The following is a 20,629-nucleotide window of genomic DNA, read 5'->3' as shown; positions in this document are numbered from 1 at the left end:
ATACAAGATACTGGATACTGTACAGCAAACCATAACAAAAGGATTTTTCAAAGTTAACCCAATTAACAAATAATGTGATGATAACATTAACTATCGATTGTCTTTTTGAACCCTAAGACAGCAGGAACATCACATCTCCACTATAGAGTCCCTACTTCCCCCAGTCCTGGAACCCTTGGATAGGGCGCACTTTCCCTTATGCATCTCCCAATCCAAACCAAATAATACTGCATCCGCCGATCACAACCTAACCAACGCAACGAGTGCCACCTCAACATGCTTCAGCTCAGACTGTGTCCAGAGACTTCACGTGTGGAACGACAACCCTTCAGCTTCATTACTCAGGTGAGACCTTTCCTTTTATAGTACACTCTAATTTCATCTCAGGTAGTTCACTTTCTAACAAAGTCCCATAACCTAGATATACACCAGTTTCTGTGAGACAGAGCTTATGTTCACACATATCCATAAACTAGTGCAAAATATATACCTGAAAGCAGAAGTACACTAGAGTTTGCAGTGAGTACCTCCATAACACTTCCTCTCCACTATTCCAAGCTTGGGATCCATGATTGCTCAACAAATTCTTTGGCTTCGTATGTTAACTCTCTTTTCAATCACCAGGTTCCAGATGCCACCAGTATGCTGGCCAGGCTTCCCTGGATTGAAGACCCCACCAATATGTCCTGGAACTCAGCTTCCCCAGAGACATACCTTACTAGGGAAAGAGAGAGGCAGACTGGGAGTATGGACCGACCAGTCAACGCCCATGTTCAGCGGGGAAGCAATTACAGAAGCCAGACCTTCTACCTTCTGCAACCCTCAATGACCCTGGGTCCATGCTCCCAGAGGGCTAGAGAATGGGAAAGCTATCATGGGAGGGGGTGGGTTATGGAGATTGGATGGTGGGAATTGTGTGGAGTTGTACCCCTCCTACTTTATGTTTTTGTTCATTAATCCTTTCTTAAATAAAAAATTTTTTAAAAATCAATATAAAAATAAAATAAAGAACGTTGATCTCCCCTGTAAAAAAAAAAGAGTTATGGTTAAATTATGCACAGAACTTTGGTGGTGGGCGGAGCTCCCATGTTGTGCATGGTAACCAGTGCATCCACTGGGTGAGTCACCTGCTAGATCCCTATATCTCACTTTTTAAAAAAAGTCTAGAACCTGACATTTCAGAATTTTTAAATGACAATCAGTTTCTCCTAAAGAAGTAAGAAATGGAAAATGGTAAACAAGATCAAGAATGATGTTTTTTAGAAGATGAAAATAAGAACAGAAGCCTGAATCTTCATAATTTTTTAGTTGAGCAGTAGGGGGAGCCCTTGATAACAAAGAAAATTACAAAAATAATAGTTATGCTTCTGATCATAAAATTAATAAGAGAATTTCAACAAATACCAAATAAAGATAATTCTTAAAACATGGTTAAAGGCCAGAGAAACAGACCTAGAACTACATGGGAATGCTATAAAATCTGTGAAAGTTGCAGTGTTATGGTCTCTCTCTGAAATAGGATGAAAAAAAGACATTATCTTGTAAGTGGTTACTCATACATGTGCATGACCCTACTACCAGCAAAGTAAAAAAAATAGAAACATGGTTGATTCTACTATCTTGGAGTCATTAGTAACATTAACTATCATTTTTTTTGTGAAAATATAATTTATTTGTAACTTTCAGAAGTAGAAAAGCTGTAACACTTTGCTTTTTTGTTGGCAGTGGGCTCTTTACTCCTCTTCCTTGATTTTTTTTGTAGAGACAGAGGAGTACAACAAGTCAGAGAGAGGAGGCACCGTACAAGATACCATTGCTCATGATGCTTCTTCGTTTGCTTGGTGCTTCCATTTGCTTGGTATAGAATCTGGGTCCTGACACATGGTAAACTGTGTGCTCTACCAGGTCACCTCTCTCCCACACAGTAAAAGCACAGAATACCTCTGTCACAGTACTATTGCTTTTTAAAAATTATTATTATTCTTTAAAATATTCAGATATACCTGCACTGTACTCATTTTGAAAATAGACTTAACAGATTTTTGCACTTAACAAGTGTTGTGGAGAGCAACATCCTGCCACACCTGTGATTTTCCATGGTGCTTAAATACTAGCGAAATGACAATTTAACCACTTTCTGAGAGTAATAAAGTAACAAAGTTGTAGTGACTGGTTCTCTATCACCTTTTACAATGAAAAAGTAGAAAAATGCACACAAACAGAAAAACCAAATAACTTATCACCTTTATCCAAAGATAAGACTAAATGTGGGCAGTAAACAGCAAAATCACTGACCTTTCAGATCCCTTAACTGATTTTTAAGGTAATAAATAAAAGGGATACACATTTTGTCAGTGTATATGATTTTCATATCACATTTTCTCTACTTTATAAAGAAAATGGCTTAATGTTTAAGAAGTTTACCAACACATTATTGGTGACATTTTTTTAAAGATTAAAAAAAAAGTATACTCACATAAATCACTAGCTAATCAATATGAGGGGGAAAAGTGATTGCATATCTTGAAGTCTTCAAAACATAGACTGAGTCCCTTCCATAAACAGGCTGTGTACTTGATACGCGGACTCCCCCAAAAGCCCAGACCAAGTAGATCAGAAGCAACCAGCAGCACAGCTATACACAAGACACTGGGCACTATACAGCAAACCCCAACAAAAAGACTCTTCAAAGTTAACCCAATTACCAAATAATGTGATGATAACAATCAACTATCCATTGTCTTTTTGAATTCTAAGACAGCAGGAACCTCACATCTCCACTATAGAGCCTATATTTCCCCCAGTCCTGGAACCTTAGGATAGGGCCCACTTTCCTGCATGCCTCTCCCAATCCATATCAAATAATATTGCATCTGCCTATCGCAACCCAATCAACGCAACAATTGTCACCTCAACATGCTTCAGCTCAGACTGTGTCCAGAGACTTCACGTGTGGAATGACAACCCTTCAGCTTCATTACTTGGGTGAGACCCTTCCTTTCATAGTATTCTCTAATTCCATCCCAGGTGGTTCACTTTCTAACAAAGTCCCAAAACCTAGATATAGACCAGGTTCTGTGAGAGAGAGCATATGTTCACACGTATCCATAAACTAGTGCAAAATATATGCCTGAAAGCAGAAGTTCACTAGAGTTTGCAGTGAGTACCCCCCTAACACTTCCTCTCCACTATTCTAACCTTTGGGTCCATGATTGCTCAACAATTTGTTTGGCTTTGTATGTTAACTCTCTTTTCAGTCACCAGGTTCCAGATGCCATCAGGATGCCGGCCAGTCTTCCTGGACTTAAGACCCCACCAATGTGTCCTGGAGCTCTGCTTCCCCAGAGACCCACCCTACTAGGGAAAGAGAGAGGCAGACTGGGAGTATGGACTGACCAGTCAACGTCCATGTTCAGCGGGGAAGCAATTACAGAAGCCAGACCTTCCACCTTCTGCAACCCACAATGACCCTGGGTCCATGCTCTCAGAGGGACAGAGAATGGGAAAGCCATCAGGGGCGGGGATGGGACATGGAAACAGGGTGGTGGGAATTGTGTGGAGCTGCACCCCTGCTATGCCACGGCCTTGTCAATTCATCCTTTATCAAATAAAAAATAAATTAAAAAATAATAAAAAATAATATATTTATTTATTTATTCCCTTTTGTTGCCCTTGTTGTAGTTATTATTGTTGTTGTTATTGATGTCACTGTTGTTGGATAGGACAGAGAGAAATGGAGAGAGGAGGGCAGAACAGAGAGAGGGAAAGACAGACACTTTCAGACCTGCTTCATCTCCTGTGAAGCGACTCCCCTGCAGGTGGAGAGCTGGGGGACTCAAAGTGGGATCCTTACACTGATCCTTGCGCTTTGCATCACATGCACTTAACCCCCAGCACTACTGCCCGACTCCCTATTGGTGACATTTTAAAGAGCATCCAAACAGGCTGCTGTCTACAGCTTAAGATAAGAGAGGAGGTAAACATGGTGGGAAAAATTTCAATATGTTTGCCTTCAGACATACTGCTTCCCCAATCCCAGAAATTCAGATTAAAATGAGTTTGTGGATCATCACTCTTTCAGTAATTTAATATAAATGATACAAGAAACATTCATTTTAAATAAAAAACCATGACATTGTTTTTGAAAATGCAAATGGGATTCTTAACATATATGAAAATAAGTTAAATGTAAAAGTCTTGTATGTAGACAATTATTTACTATAATCCAAGTCTAACTTGCAGCTCTCAAATTATTTGTCACCTCAAGTAAAGTCTACTGGTCCACAGGAGTCATCTCTTTATCTGTGTCACTTGATTCATCTTTTAGGTCCAATCCTCCTATGTCTGTGTCTACAGCTGTAGTAACAACTTTCTTCTTGCACTTCTTGGGAAATGCATCACTAGCACACATTTTCCTCATATTAATGTTTGGCAGTTTCTTCAGGTCAAAGTCCCATTCTCTGAAAGTTTTCAGATTAACTGCATTTATAATGTCTGGAATCTCAAGGCCATATCCTTCATACTGCTGTCGCTCACGCTCCATCCTCTGCTTGATGACTGTCTCCCGAGAAAAATGCCACCTTCCCTGCCTATCTTTGATGCTATTGTGCAAGTCAATCTGCTCCAGCTCACTGCTGAAACGATTTAAATACCTTTCAATTAGTTCACAAGCATTTTTCTTTGAATAGCTTGCTTTTTGGAGATCAAGGTGATTCTGAAACCGCTGTAGTTTTTCACCAATAAGGTTGAGACGCAATGCCTTTTCATTTTTCAACTTTTCCTTTTTATCTTACTTGTGGGCCTCTCTTGTAATCTGAGCTGCTTTTCTACTATAAGGATAGACGACCTTTTTCTCATGTCCACTTTTTCCTCTTAGTGCTTTAGGCATAGCGCGGTCCTAGGGGACCTACACGCTTCCAAGTCTGGCGATTTCACCCACAGGAGTGGCAGCAATTCCCAAAGAGGATCCAGACTAACACACGTGGGAAGGCCATTAACTATCATTTGTGAAAATTCTTTCAGCTAATTTTTTCTGTGTGTACACGTCTTTTTGTGTTGTGTGTATACTTTTTTTTCTTTTTACAAAAACTGTTCTATGTGCAATTTATATATTTTTTTCTTTTCACATTTCATCTTTTTTTCAAAAGCACCAAATATGGGGGTGGGTAGTGGTACAACTGGCTGAGCATACATGTTACCATGTGCACAAATGTTACCTTGATTCAAGCCTCATTTCTCCACCTGCAGTTGGGAAGCTACATGAGCAGTGAAGCAAGTTTTCAGATGTCTATCATTGTCTCTCCCTCTCTATCTTCCACTCCTCTCTCAACTTCTTTCTAATAAAAAAGTAAAAATGGCTGCTGGGAGTAGTGGATTTGTAGTGTTGGCACTAAGCCCCAGTAATAATTCGGGTGGCAATAAAAAGAAAGCATCAAATAAATACAGCACTTAGATGCATTTTTATAACTTTCCCTGCTATGAATAACAATGAAACAAACATCTGTGTACTAAAATTTTCATGTGTTTAAATCATTACCTACCTACTCTCAACAAAAGACTTAAGATGTTTTACTGGATCACTCATTGAGTCATAACTTAAAAAATAAACAATGGGGGAGTCAAAGGGTAGCAGCAGGCTAAGAGCACGTGGCACAAAGCACAAGGACTGGTGTAAGGATCCCGGTTCGAGGCCAGGCTCCCCACCTGCAGGGAAGCCGCTTTACAAGCGGTGAAGCAGGACTGCAGGTGTCTTTCTCTGCCCCTCTCTGTCTTCCTCTCCTCTCTCCATTTCTCTCTGCCCTATCCAATAATGACGACATAAATAGCAACAACAATAATAACTACAACAATAAGACAATAAGAGCAACAAAGGGGATAAATAAATAAATATTTTAAATAAATTAAAAAAATAAACAATGTACCACTACACCTATGATTATCGAATTTTTGATAAGGGGTCCAAACTATTACATGGAGAAAGAACACACTCTTTAATAAATGGTGCTGGGAAAATTGGGTTGAAACACGCAGAAGAATGAAAGTGAGCCACTATATCTCACTAGAAAAAAAGTGAACTCCAAATGGATCAAGGACCTAGATGTTAGACCAGTAATTATCAAATACCTAGAGAAAAATACTGGTGGAACTTTTCCATCTAAGTTTCATGGGTATCTTTGATGATACAGACCCAACTGCAAGGAAGACTAAAACAAAAACCATTAGGACTACATCAAATTGAAAAGCTTGTGCACAGCAAAAGAAACCATCACCCAAACAAAAAGACTCTTCACAGAATGGGTGATCCTTGCATACTGTACATCAGATAAGAAACTAAAACCAAAATATATAAAGAGCTCACCAAACTCAGCAATAGAAAAAGCAAATGACCCAATTCAAAAGTAAGGAGAGGAAATGAACAGAATATTCACTATAGAAGAGATACAAAAGGCCAAGAAACATATGAAAAAAATGCTCCAAGTCATTGATTGTAAGAAAAATGCAAATGATGACAGTAATGAGATACCACTACACCCCTGTGAGAATGTCAAACATCAGAAATGACAACAACAACAAATGCTGAAGATGTCGTGGGGACAAAGAAACCCTCTTGCACTGTTGGTGGGAATATAAATTGGTCCAACCCTGGTGGAGAACAGTCTGGAGAACCTTCACAACCTTCTTTATGACCCAGTAATTCCTTTCCTAGAGCTATATCCTAAGGAGTCAAACACACCCATCCAAAAAGATATGTGTACACCTATGTTCATAGCAGCATAATTCATAATATCCAAAACCTGAAAGCAACCCAGGTGTCCAACAATAACTGAGTGTCTGATAAAATTATGGTATATGGGAGTCGGGCGGTAGTGCAGTGGGTTAAGTGCACGTGGTGCAAAGCGCAAGGACTAGCATAAAGATCCCTGTCCCCAGACTCTCCTGTCCTGCAGGAGAGTCAATTTACAGGTGGTGAAGCAGGTCTGCAGGTGTCTATCTTTCTCTCCCCCTCTGTCTTCCCCTCCTCTCTCCATTTTTCTCTGTTCTAACAATGATGACATCAATAATAACAACAATAACTACAACAACAATAAAAAACAATAAGGTCAACAAAAGGGAAAATAAATAAAAAATTTTTAAATTATGATATATACATACATAATGAATACTACTCAACTATTAAGAATAATAAATCCACCTTCTCTGATCCATCATGAATGGAGCTTGAAGGAATTATTTTAAGTGAGATAAGCAAAAGAGAGAATGATAAGTATGAGATGATCCTATTCATAAACAGAAGTTGAAAAATAACAGAAAGGGAAACACAAAACAGAATTTGGCTGAGTTTGGAGTACTGCACTGAAGTAAATACTCTGCAAGGGGTGAGGGTGGGGAAGGGTAGATTTTCAGCTCCAATGTAGGGGCACTGGGAATAGGGACACTTACCTTTGGTGGTGGGAATGGTGTTAATATGTTCTACTATTAATCTACAGTCTTATAAATCACTATTTATTCAATATGGTTGGAGAAAATAGAGTGAATATCTCAAGTTCTCCAAATGCATAAATTTTAGTTCTGAGTACATATTCTCTTAATTTAAGTACTTAATGTTTCAGATTTGTAAACTGATTGAAATCTAACACTGGGGTGAAATTGTTAAAGCATTTCTAAGAATAAATTTTTTTGAAATATTAAATCAACTATAATCTTAGACTATGGAGACCAGAAGCAACTAGTCCTATTAGTATCTAAAATATAGTTATTGGTAAATAGCATTGGATGACATAAATCATGGTGAGACCTTGTATGATACAGTAAATCCTAACCATAAGATTTTTCTTTTTTTTTTAAATCTAAAGCACAAAATTTATTGAATATATTTTTATATTTACACACACATATATACATATATCTATATTTTACTTAATGAAATCATAGTGATAGAATAGAGTGGTTAAAGTTGTCAGTTCCAGAGACTGATAATTTGCAATCACATCCCAGTTTTCAATATTTAGTAGCTATGAAACACAAGTAAATGACTGTATTTTCTCCTTTTCTTAGTATATACATTTTTTTTAAATTTTTTATTTAAGAAAGGATTAATGAACAAAACCATAAAGTAGGAGGGGTACAACTCCACACAATTCCCACCACCCAATCTCCATATCCCACCCCCTCCCATGATAGCTTTCCCATTCTCTAGCCCTCTGGGAGCATGGACCCAGGGTCATTGAGGGTTGCAGAAGGTAGAAGGTCTGGCTTCTGTAATTGCTTCCCCGCTGAACATGGGCGTTGACTGGTCGGTCCATACTCCCAGTCTGCCTCTCTCTTTCCCTAGTAAGGTGTGTCTCTGGGGAAGCTGAGCTCCAGGACACATTGGTGGGGTCAAAGTAAAACAAGCTCCAAAAAAACTTGGTTATAACAACTATTTATTGCCTTCTTAAACTCTTAAGACAGCAAGGAACCTTCCTTATTCTCTTTAAAAATCTGTATTTCTCCCGGTCCTGGAGTTTCTGGGACTTTGCTTGTTTTTCTTCATGCTTCTCTTGTCCCTACCATGTCATACTATGTCTTTTGACCTCAACCAAATCTATGCAACCAGTTCTACCTCAGTATGTTTCACTTTGGACTGTGTCCAGAGACTCCAGGCCTGGCATGTCAACCCTCCAGCTCCAAAACTCAGGTGAGGCCTTTCCTAACTCATGGGAATTCCTAGTTCCATTTCAACTGGTGCACTTCCTAACAAAGTTACAGAACCTAGATATAGACTAGGGCCCAAGTGATACGGTACATGTCCACAGGTATCCATAAGTTAGGGGAAAATTATACCTTAAAGTAATAGTGTGCTAAGGCACACTATAATAGGACTAGAGAGCTAAATCAGGATAGAAATTATCTCCTAAGTGTTAGAAAAATTACAAATACTGTTAAACTGTAAACTCCTTCAATCTGACCTAGGGCTCACTATCTATTCATATTTAGCACAAGAGCCTGTGTCACCTCTGCAACCCTGTTAGTCTGAGTTCGCTGTCCATGGTCACAGCTAGGAACATTCTAGGCAGCACTAATTTCAGAACCAGTCTTCCCCGAATGGTAGAGTATGTTGACCCAGCCTCCCATCAGAGAGTGGGGGAAGACCCTACTATTGCTGTTTTCCATTGAGAGCTAAATCTTGGAGAGGCCCACAAGAAATCTTATGATGATGTTCCTGATGGAAATGACCAGTGATGGTGGAGAGAGAAAATCTATTAGTGGTCTAGGCCCATCATATCTTGTATGAATCCAAGGATTGTCTGACTAGAGGCCCAGATAATGGGGTACCTTGGCAGTGACCAAAAGGGCCATCATTAAAGTGTGCCAGTCATAAGCTCAGAGGGATAAATAGGGAAGCTTTCATTGGAAGGGAGAAGATTATAACACTGGTGGTGGAAATTATATGGAATTGTACCCCTCTTATCCTATAATCTTGTGAATCATTAATTACTAATAAAAATAAAAATAAACAATGTATTTACAAGGAAAGAAACTTTACAATGGTGAGGCAAAGATAAAGAAAAATTGGCAATACACAGAACTGTACGCCATACACAACATTTTTTTACAAATAAAATCTACCACTTTTGTTTTTACATTTTTTAACATTTTTTTTTTTATATTTTACATTCACTTTCCCACATGAACTCCTACCCTGTTACTTGTCTTAAGTTAACCTTAGGTCTGTTCTTAATATGCACTATTTATTTTAGTTTTTTATATTTATTTAAAACAATCCTCAATAGTAGATTCCTAAAAGAAGACTTATTATATCAAATATTATCTGCAACTTTGTCTTTGAACAAATATTGTCAATTTTAAAATCAGAAATCTGAATTTTTAAAAAAATTTTATTTATTATTGAATAGACAGAGAGAAATTGAGGGGAAGGGGAGCTAGAGGTGGAGAGAGACAGAGAGACACCTGCAACCCTGCTTCACCACTCATGAAGCTTTCCCCCTACAGGTGGGGACCAGGGGTTTGAACCTGGGACCTTGCACACTGTAGTGTGTGTGCTTAACCAGGTGCGCCACCACCTGGCCCCTAGAAATCTGAATTTTTTTATACTTCTAGCATTGTATGATGATTTTTCCCTTTTTTCTAAATTCCCCCACCCAAATATGTAATTCTGATTTTCTTAAAATATTTTCTTAAGATACTGAGTGTTTCCCTTTAATTGATTTTTTTAAAGATTTATTTATTTTATTCTCATGAGATGGAGTGACAGTCCAGAGAACTACTAAGTTCTGGCATATGGTACAGCTGGGGATTGAACCTGTCAATAATAGAGTCATTTTAAAGATAAGGTTTATTATATATATGATTATTTATACACAGTAGAATTCATACAATTTAGGGGACAATTCTGCAAGTTTTCATATACATAAGTCAAGTGACAACAGTCAAGACACTATTTCTAACAAGCCCAAAAGTTCTCTGTGTTCCTTTTTAGTTAAACTTCCTCTAATGCTCAACCCCTGACAATCTCTGATCTGTTTTCTGTCCTCGTATATACAGCATAATATGTCTTTTCTTCAGCTTTCAGTTTGGAACCAAAGCCAGTCAAAGTCTTCCAAAGCCCATTTCAAAAATTGTCTTTTCTTTGCTTACAACCAACAGATCCATTTGCTTCTCAGCAAACCTAAACTCCAGCTCCAGACACAGGCAAATTCCTGCTCTGAAAGCTGGCCTGGTTTCAATTGGGTCAACAAGCCCAGACAGGCCTTTCACAGAAGAGAAGCCAGCTAGTAAGAGAGGTGGCCCTTCTGGCATGGAATACCAAATCCATAGATGCTCCCACTCAGAGTCTCTATATATCTTTATATGCTTTGTATATCTGCAGTGTAAATAACGAACTAGAGAGTAGATGAGTCAGCAAGTACTGAGAAATAATCCTCTTTGAACCTTCCCTCTTTGTCATCTGATTGCTAAATGACTTGGTTTGTGGTCTGCTAGTGAGAACTAGAAACTGGAGTGCAATAGCTCCTGCTGAATCAAAATACAATATAAACACCTTGTGGAGATTTGAGACCTGAGAAGCAATTTCACAAAATTATAAGCTGTCAAAGAAATGCATCTTTAGGCTTAATATCTAAAGCAGTTGGGAAAAGTTGTATTTTTTTTCTTTTCATTCACTTCTCTTCCTTCCTTCCTTTCTTTCTTTCATTCTTTCTTTTTTAAGGCTCTTTTACTGTCAGGATACTTCTTTTCCAGTTCCTTACACATGGTTTGGTCTGCCTTCCTAGTTCTTAAACAGTATTGAAAAGAAACCTATCTGTGGTTTTAGGTTACCCCACTGGAGTGTTGTCTGTGAATACAAGGAATAAAAGAGGATAAATTGCCAAACTCAATCCACTCTGGAGGCCTACAACTGTTGGAAAATTAAGTGACTTCTATGTATAAGGAAAACTCCAAGTCTCGTTTGATGTAAATAACTCTCTGATTTACTGTTGCTCCTATATATAACATTTTATATTTGTCAAGGCCTCTCAACATTCAGGAGTAATAAGTAGTCCTAGAAAGTGTTTATTGCTTATATTAATTCTTACCCAGGAGAAAAGCATGGTATAAAATAAAGCAGGAGAATAGAACATTCTGAATAGGCTTAAATTAAAGTTCACAGACACAAACTTCATTATCCACACGTCTGGAATTGACCACTTCGAGCTGCTTATCCTCAAGCACAATATATCTGAAGTGTATGTCACATAAATAAATTGCTTTATCTATTTCACCAGGGTTTTTTTCTCTTAATATGCCCTGATTTAGAAAAAAGCATGGGATGCTTTAGAAAATTGTTTGATGAAAAGTTAGAACAACAAATTTTCTACTTGCTATTGTAGCCCTTTTTAAGAAAGGATTCTGCCATTTCACTAAGTCCAGTTTATTTCAGGTCAGTGACAAAAGGACTCCTGGTTTGAGAGCCACTGATCTAAAAGGTATTTCACAATATTTATCTCCAGTTCTACTTGCCTGTTTTATATATATGATAACTGATAGAGTCTGCCATCAGCAATGCTGACTCACATTAATCTGTGGCACAACTCTGGTGAAGGAACCAAAGTCTAAGAAGGTAGAATTGAAGATTTGTCTTGCAGGCATTTCACTGGATGTTATTACTAGCATTCTCATCAAGAGGAGAATAAGGGTCTGGCTCATAATGCCATGAGATTGCAATGATATTTCAGCAATCCCTGCCTTTCCTGACTGGTGTGCAATGGTATGAAAAGTGCTTCCTCGTGATGTCAATTTTGCACATCGGTGAACAAGTCATGTCCCTTCCCAGGACAAATGTGTATTTTGTCAATAGTCTTACCTTCATCTGGGTTCTAGTTTGGGGTAATATAGTCCCATGTGGAGAAGTTAGGGCAAATGAACCAGTGGTTACTAATAGATAACTGTGAGTGAGGAATGATGACAATAAAGTTAAAATACAGTGTAGGGTTTCATTAGACTCCTCTCTTCCTGTTCTCCATCTAACTTGCCCATAGAGAAAAGAGTGGATTAGGCTAACTTTTTTTTGGGGGGGCAAGATGACAATAAATACCAGAGCTTTTATTAAAATAATATTTGTCTTGTATCAGGCACTGTGTTAACTAAGTATTTTACCTTTTTTTATGTCATTTGATTCTCACAAGAACCATGCGTAAATAGGTGCTGATACAGCCACATTTTTAGGTAGGAAAATTGAAGAGTAACCTTAGGATAGGACCCACTTTCCTGCATGCCTCTCCCAATCCATATCAAATAATATTGCATCAGCCGATCGCAACATAATCAATGCAACAATTGCCACCTCAACATGCTTCAGCTCAGACTGTTCCAGAGACTTCAGGTGTGGAATGATCCCTTCAGCTTCATTACTTGGGTGAGAACTTTCCTTTCATGGTATTCTCTAATTCCATCCCAGGTGGTTCACTTTATAACAAAGTCCCAAAACCTAGATATAGACCGGGTTCTGTGAGAGAGAGCATATGTTCACATGTATCCATAAACTAGTGCAAAATATATACCTGAAAGCAGAAGTACACTAGAGTTTGCAGTGAGTACCCCCCCTAACACTTCCTCTCCACTATTCCAACCTTTGGGTCAATGATTGCTCAACTATTTGTTTGGCTTTGTATGTTAAGTCCCTTTTCAGCCACCAGGTTCCAGATGCCATCAGGATGCCGGCCAGGCTTCCCTGGACTTAAGACCCCACCAATGTGTCCTGGAGCTCTGCTTCCCCAGAGATCCACCCTACTAGGGAAAGAGAGAGGCAGACTGGGAGTATGGACCGACCAGTCAACGTCCATGTTCAGCACGGAAGCAATTACAGAAGCCAGACCTTCTACCTTCTGCAACCCACAATGACCCTGGGTCCATGCTCTCAGAGGCATAGAGAATGGGAAGGCTATCAGGGGAGGGGATGGGATATGGAGATTGGGTGGTGGGAATTGTGGAGTTATACCCCTCCTATCCTATGGTTTTGTTAATTTGTCCTTTCTTAAATAAAAAATAAATTAATAAAAAATACTTACAGGGTCACATAATCAATGAGATTACATCAGAGTTTAAGCTAAGTTTTGCCTCTAAAACCTGTATTCTAAAATTGTATGTACTCATCCATATAATTTATGTCTTATAGGCACCATGAACTATTCTGACTACTAAGATAATTGTTTGAATTAGGGTGTGTGGAACACTGAGAGGAAAAAGGAAGCCCAGCTCAACAATGAAGGAGAACTTGGGTGTTTCCCAAGAACCTGCTGGGAGCTTATCTGGGTATATTTATTTTTATAAGCATAGATCCTGCACAGTCATTTGAAAACATGTGCTGGCCAGAGTGGAACATTATCTGATGGCAGCAACTTGTCTGGTGCTGGCACAGACCAAAAATGGGACAGACTAGGTGAATATGGGTAAGTTCTTCCAGCACAAAAAGGGAAGGTTGAGGTTTAATGGGAACGATGAAGAAAGTGGTTCTGAAATGTTTTTCACTGAAAAAGAAACCAGTGAAATAGGATCTTGAATTCACACACAGGCTTACAAAAAGGAGGGCAGGGCAACAGGCAGGCAATAGGCAGCCACTGTCAAGTTAAAAAACTTCAGTTAGTTTGTTCCCTACAAAGATCCTGGTTTGAGCCCCTGGCTCCCCACCTGCAGGGGGTTCGCTTCACAGACAGTGAAACAGGTCTGCAAGTATCTATCTTTCTCTCCTCCTCTCTGTTTTCCCCTCCTCTCTCCATTTCTCTCTGTCCACTCCAGCAACAACAGCAATAACAATAACAATAATAACAACAACAAGGGCAACAAAAAGGAAAAAAAAAGGAGGGTCAGGAGGTAGTGCAGTGGGTTAAGCGCACGCACGTGGCACAAAGCACAAGGACCAGCATAAGGATCCCGGTTCGAGCCCCTGGCTTCCCACCTGCAGGGGAGTCGCTTCACAAGCAGTGAAGGTCAGCAGGTGTCTTTCTCTCCCCCCTCTGTCTTTCCCTCCCCTCTCCATTTCTCTATCCTGTCCAACAATGATGACAACAATAATAACCACAACAATTAAAAAAAAGGGCAATACAAGGGAATAAATAAATAAATAAATATTTTTAAAAAGACGTGGTACATACCCAAATGACCCAAGGGCAGTGATAATCAGATCTGCAAGGACCCACCTCCCCTTCACACACTCACTTCTTGAGTCCAGGTCTCTGCTAACCAAAGGCCATTCCATTCCAACTGCAGCAACAGAGAAGTAATTTCGAATCTGGCCAAGAGAACCTAGCTGAAATAATGTTTCAGTTTATTGTAAAGCCATCTTAATTTTCCAGTGATGCTCCAAAGAAAAGAGAATGCTTTTAAGGAATAGGACATCTTTTTTCAACACCAGTACGGATATTCAGAGTTGGGAGTAAATCCTGTGTCTAGCATCTTTCGGTGTGGTGCTGCACAGACTTTCTTGCCAGTTGTAGCATCCTGTTTGTCTGACCCTGTTATTAGTGGTTTATATTTGGTTTTAGGGCACCAACTTGCCTACATATCACTGGTTAGTCAACTCCAGCAAGGAATCTTATTAAGAAGAGAGTTTGTAAGTTTTCCTTTCAAGTGTCTTTATTTTTTTCTCTCCAGATTTCCCTCCATTCCCTATACCCCTCCTCTTGGCTTCCCTCCACCTGCTGGAAAAGAGGATTAGTTTTTAGGAATAGTTTATAAGCCAGCCAGTCCAACCTGCTATCAGGTCACAAACTCAAATCCATGAAAACTTCTCAGATAATTTAGAAATTCTGAGTATGGGTCCCTATGTAAAGCCTTTGGTTATGTTAGATCCTTCTGGGCTACAAATTGTAGTGAATAAGTGGGCAATTTTCCTAGAGGTCCCTGAAACAGTATCTCATATTGAAGGAAGTGGAGGACAAAGAGGTAATACAGTATTGGCCTGCACTATCTACCAGCAGACCTTGCTAATTTCTTTACGAAAAAGCAGCAGTTTGGGTAGGGAGGTGACTCCACAGTTTAATCATGCATATGAAAAGGAACTTAAAGCAAATTTATTATAAGAAATGGTCCCCTGATTGCTCTCACATAAAAATAAATTTAAAAAATCGGTTCTCAATAATTGTGAAGTTGGACATTAAGCCCAGAACATATTCAGCATACTTTCCTGTCCTCGTGATTATTATCCTTGTTGCCTGTGACAGAAACCTATAGCAGAAAAGGAGCCCATTGTGAGTTCTGTCTCCTGCTTAGGTTCTTACACATAACTAGTTCTGCCATTCTAATCTATTTGCTATAAGAAATAGCTTGGCACCAAATACAGTGGGCGATCTTCAACCAAAATGGGATGGCTGAGTGAACCACTTCACATAGAGTTGTTTAAGAAACAATGAGAAAAGTTTGTCAAATGCTTTGAGAATTCCCACTAAAACTGCATTAGAGGAAAACTTGCTCTATGGAGTGATGCAACAGTGTGATTTTTCTCTTTTAGCTTCTCAAGCAAGGCACAAGTTCTGGCATTGGGTTTTTTCCTGAAGACAAAGTGTTTAGTTTTTGATGTGCTGGGAAAGCCCCTGGAGAATGCCAAAAACAGAAAAGGCTATTGGAGTCTGAAGGTCAGTATCAGTAAAGCAGCACAAAACTTTCCAATACTAGAACATACCACGGATTTCATTTCTCCAGCCTGATAACCCAGAGCAATTAAGAAAAAGAGTAGAGATTTTGGTGGCTATTAGCATTTTGGAAATTTCATTTAGGCAAATACAGAAAAATGTATCAATGTTATCCAGACCTTACCACTGTTTGTTTTTGAGACTCCAAGATTAAACCGAAGACTAGCTTAGCAAAGCAGATATTTTTACTTTTGCTTGAGAGAAGAGAGAAACATGAGAAGAATGAAGGGTCTTTGGAGAGACTGGGTTTCTTTCAGTATTCTCTAAGGATCACCAGGCACTGAAGAGATAGGACCTAAGCCCTGATATCCTAAACAGTGCTGTTGCCTTCACAATGTCAAAGGAACAGATTTAAAAGTGATTTCTGCCTTATTTAAAAAAAGTATTCACCCAGGGAATATAAGAGTTAAGTGTCTTATGTTCACATACAGTGTAAGTACAATGATGAAGAAAGAAGATTTTAGATGTCAAGTGGAAAATATAGTTTAAAAAGTGCTGGGTTAGCCCATTCCACTCCATTGAACTGTTTCGTAATTATAGCCATCCTAGTGCCCTAGAAAGCCAAAGTATACAATGAAATCTCAATCTAAGGATACCAACAGATACATTGCTAAGTAAATGGCATATTCTGTTTTAAAGTGGATAAAACTTTATCAAAAGAAGTTTGTGGAAGAGGAACTATAATACATTTATCACTTGCTGTGACTATACACTTGAATTTTAATGTGAAGTTAAGTACTTCAAAATAAAATCAATTTTATTTGATCACTTGTGGTAATTTGTACTTTTTTACTTAGGGTAGATGTAACTCTTGGCATAGTCTAGAATTTATTAAGACTACTATTCTACAAGAACAGTTAACTCTTTTATCTTAGCACACTCTTTTCTCCTAGAATAATTATTTAAAAGTTACATGTTCTTTTTTCACTTCAAGCCCAACAGGCAGAAAAACATAAGCCCCCTCCCTGCCCCCCATTTGAAGTTTCTAAAGTTGTCACTCTGTTAGTTTTATTTTTGTAAATTAAAAAAAAAACATGAATACAGCTATAAAACATATATCTCACATTGGCTTGAATCAAGTTCAATTTATTTGAATAAAAGTTTCCTAATATTTTTAATTTCATATTGCAGTCTGCTATTCTCTCCAGAAAGTAAGAATTTTTTTCCATAATCAATCTATCTATATTCAACCCAGAAGCTTCAGTTTGAGTTTTCATTCTATCTGACATCAAAGAGGGTAAACTATAAATTGTATAGATTAGTTTCTTGTTTATCTGGCAGTTATTTGTGAGTGATACAAGATGAGAAGCATCCCCAGGCTCACTTTTGGAAGAGATGGTATATCCCCATGATTTAAAAAAAAAAAAAAAACCACTGAAAACTAACTTTGAAAGTCTGCCCAGTGGAAAGCTAAAAGCTGAACATACCACATCATAACTCAGACATAACTTTCTGTCTTGAACCTTCCTCCTCAGCTGCCAACACCTCCTAAGTAAATAAACAGAACTTTTGTCTTATGTTCTGGAGTATCTTTACTTTCTCCTTTCATAATGTGAAAACATGTACTTCCAATAAGAGAATTCCTTGGGGAGGGGCAGGCAATGGTGCACCTGGTTAAGTACACACATTACATCATGCCAGGACCCAGGTTCAAACCCCTGGTCCCCCACCTGCAGAAGGAAAACTTCACAAGTATTGAGTCAGGGATTCAGGTGTCTCTCTGTCTCTTTCCCTGTATATCTCCCCCTCCTGTCTCAATTACTCCCTGTTTATATTCAATAATAAATTAACTAAAATATAAAATATAAAGAGAATTCCTCTAAGCTATCATAAAGACTAAAGAAATACTACAAATGTAGGAGAAACAGCTTCAAAGTGAAAAGCACACCATTAATGAAATAAAAAATAATATATAGGGGGAAATTGTGGAAGTATCTTTAAAAAAGATAAAACAAACAAGTCCTCCAATTATTCCTCTCCATTTCTGTGTACTAGGTAAAAGAAAACACCTTCTTCAGTTCTGGCACTTTAGTTCATGGCATCTGTAATTTGGTGCCAAAAGGATGAGTATCACCTTGAAAATCTCAGTTTTTCCCCCCAAGAGATACATAAAAAACATGTATACCTAATGAAGAGAACATAATATGTATGTCAGATCTCAATTTGCTATCCCAGTTTTTACCCTCAAACTCTGACCTTAAGAAAGTGTCATTGTATCTTAGCTGTGTCTCCTATATCCTGTTAACTAGGAATAAAAATTCTCTTACAGTAAACACAAGGGAAATCCTATTACTAAGAATCCTAAATGGAGTCAGGTGAGGAAATAACTGTATAGTGTCTCATAAATGGCACCCAAAGAATAATGCAGGTGCATGAGATAGGAAGAGGAGAACAAGAAACACTGGTGATACAACTAGTACAACTAAGACAATGCCAAAAGATACCTTCTTGCTCTCTCAGAGAAAGATTTCCTAGACTGAATCTACACAAATTCCTGAACTTATAGGGAAGTTTCAGTGTGGGGCTGAATTATGTGGCATTAAATTGCAGCTGTTGTGGGGATCAAGAGATCTGTCTGAGTACAAGTCACAAGTGCACAGTTGTAGTCCCTGGAGACTAGTATTACTGTGGATCAGTAGTAATATCTCCAAAGCAGCTCAGGAGATTCATGTATTCCTATTAGTGATCACTAGGTCTCTGCTCTTTCTCATAGCGAAATGCAGCTAGTGTGCAATACAAATCATGAACAAGTTCTCTACCTTTCAAAAAACATCTGAATATACTAAAAAATCAGAGCTATACATATGTATTTTAACAACCTGCCATTAAACAGATAATTCTTATCAGCAAGGAATTTTGCCACAGCTCTCAAATGCCCAAACAACACTGTTTATAAAGGAGCTTCCTATCACCCGCCCAAGCTGGTTTCCGCCCAGGAAGATCTACCTGCGAACAAGCCCTGGCCCTCTCAACTTACATTGAAAATGGATTCCAGAAGAATTTAAAGACGGGTGCTGTCTTTGTTGATCTCACAGCAGCCTATGACACGGTCTGGCAACGTGGTCTCCTAGTCAAGATCTCAAGATGCCTGCCTCCATGGGTGGCCAACACTATATCGTTTCTTCTCCAAAACAGAAGATTCCGGGTGCATCTGGGTGACAAGTCTAGCAGATGGAGACTTGTCTCAAGTGGCCTTCCCCCAGGGCTCTGTTCTGGCTCCTACACTATTTAATATTTACATCAATGACCTCCCAGAAACTTCTTCAAGGAAGATCATCTACGCCGATGACATCTGCTGTGCAACTCAGGCATCCAAGTTCGACATCCTCGAGGAAACACTCACGAAAGACATGTCTCTGATATCTGATTACTGTAAAAAATGGCGACTAATCCCTAGCACTGCAAAAATGGTATCATCTGTTTTCCATCTACACCATGCCTCGGCCTCGCGTGAGCTTAATGTGCAGCTTGGCCGTACGAGAATCCGGCATGAAGCCCAGCCAGTCTATCTTGGCGTTACTCTCGATTGCTCTCTTTCATTTCACAAACATCTCATAAAAACTGCAGCAAAGGTGGGCGCGAGGAATAACATCATTGCAAGACTGGCCAGCTCCTCATGGGGCGCGAGTGCTTCCACACTACGATCATCATCTCTGGCATTATGCTATTCCACTGCAGAATACTGTGCCCCAGTATGGTTCCATAGCCCCCATGTCCACTTGGTCGATTCCAAATTATATTCCTCCATGAGGATAATTTCTGGAACCATCCGTTCCACCCCGGTTCCATGGCTGCCAGTTCTTAGCAACATCGTCCTGCCAGATATTTGTCGAGATGCGGCATCATCTAAGTTCATTTCCCACATCTACGCTCGACCTGACCTGCCAATATACGCGGATATCTTCACCCACCCTGTCCAACGCTTGACGTCTCATCACCCAATCTGGTCCCCTACGCCTACACTGAACTTCTCTGTTCCAGTCTCTTGGAAACAGAGTTGGCAGTCAGCTGAGGTAAAGAACAAACACCTCATCACAGACCCCTGCAAGCGTCAACCCGGCTTTGACCTAGCACGTTATGACTGGGCCCTCCTCAATTGCTATCGAACAGGCCATGGCCAGTGCGCCGCTATGTTCCATCGCTGGGGAGCCAGAGACGACTCGAATTGCTCCCGCGGCTACAGACAGACTATGACCCACATAGTCAATGATTGCCACCTCTCCAGATTCAAAGGAGGTCTCGAAACTTTACATCAGGCTCAACCTGATGCTGTTGACTGGCTACGGAAGAAGGGCAAACGCTAGAAGAAGAAGCAAGGAATTTTGCCACAGCTCTCAAATGCCCAAACAACACTGTTTATAAAGGAGCTTCCTCCATTTGCTATTTCTGCTTTGATTTTTCTCAGCTGGCACACAAGGTTTGTTATTCCATCTCCCTTTACACTCCTTCAGTCCACCCACCCC

General features: G+C 39.3%; 1 pseudogene; it reads right to left on the bottom strand.

Moving 5' to 3' along the window:
- Positions 1-3,903: 3,903 nt before the first annotated feature.
- LOC103112188 (translation machinery-associated protein 16-like) lies at positions 3,904-5,009 on the bottom strand (annotated as a pseudogene).
- Positions 5,010-20,629: the final 15,620 nt, after the last annotated feature.

Source organism: Erinaceus europaeus, chromosome 7 (genome assembly GCF_950295315.1).
Source record: "Erinaceus europaeus chromosome 7, mEriEur2.1, whole genome shotgun sequence".
NCBI lineage: Eukaryota > Metazoa > Chordata > Mammalia > Eulipotyphla > Erinaceidae > Erinaceus > Erinaceus europaeus.
The sequence above is the reverse complement of the archived record's forward strand: the minus strand, read 5'-3'. Positions and strand labels throughout refer to the sequence as shown.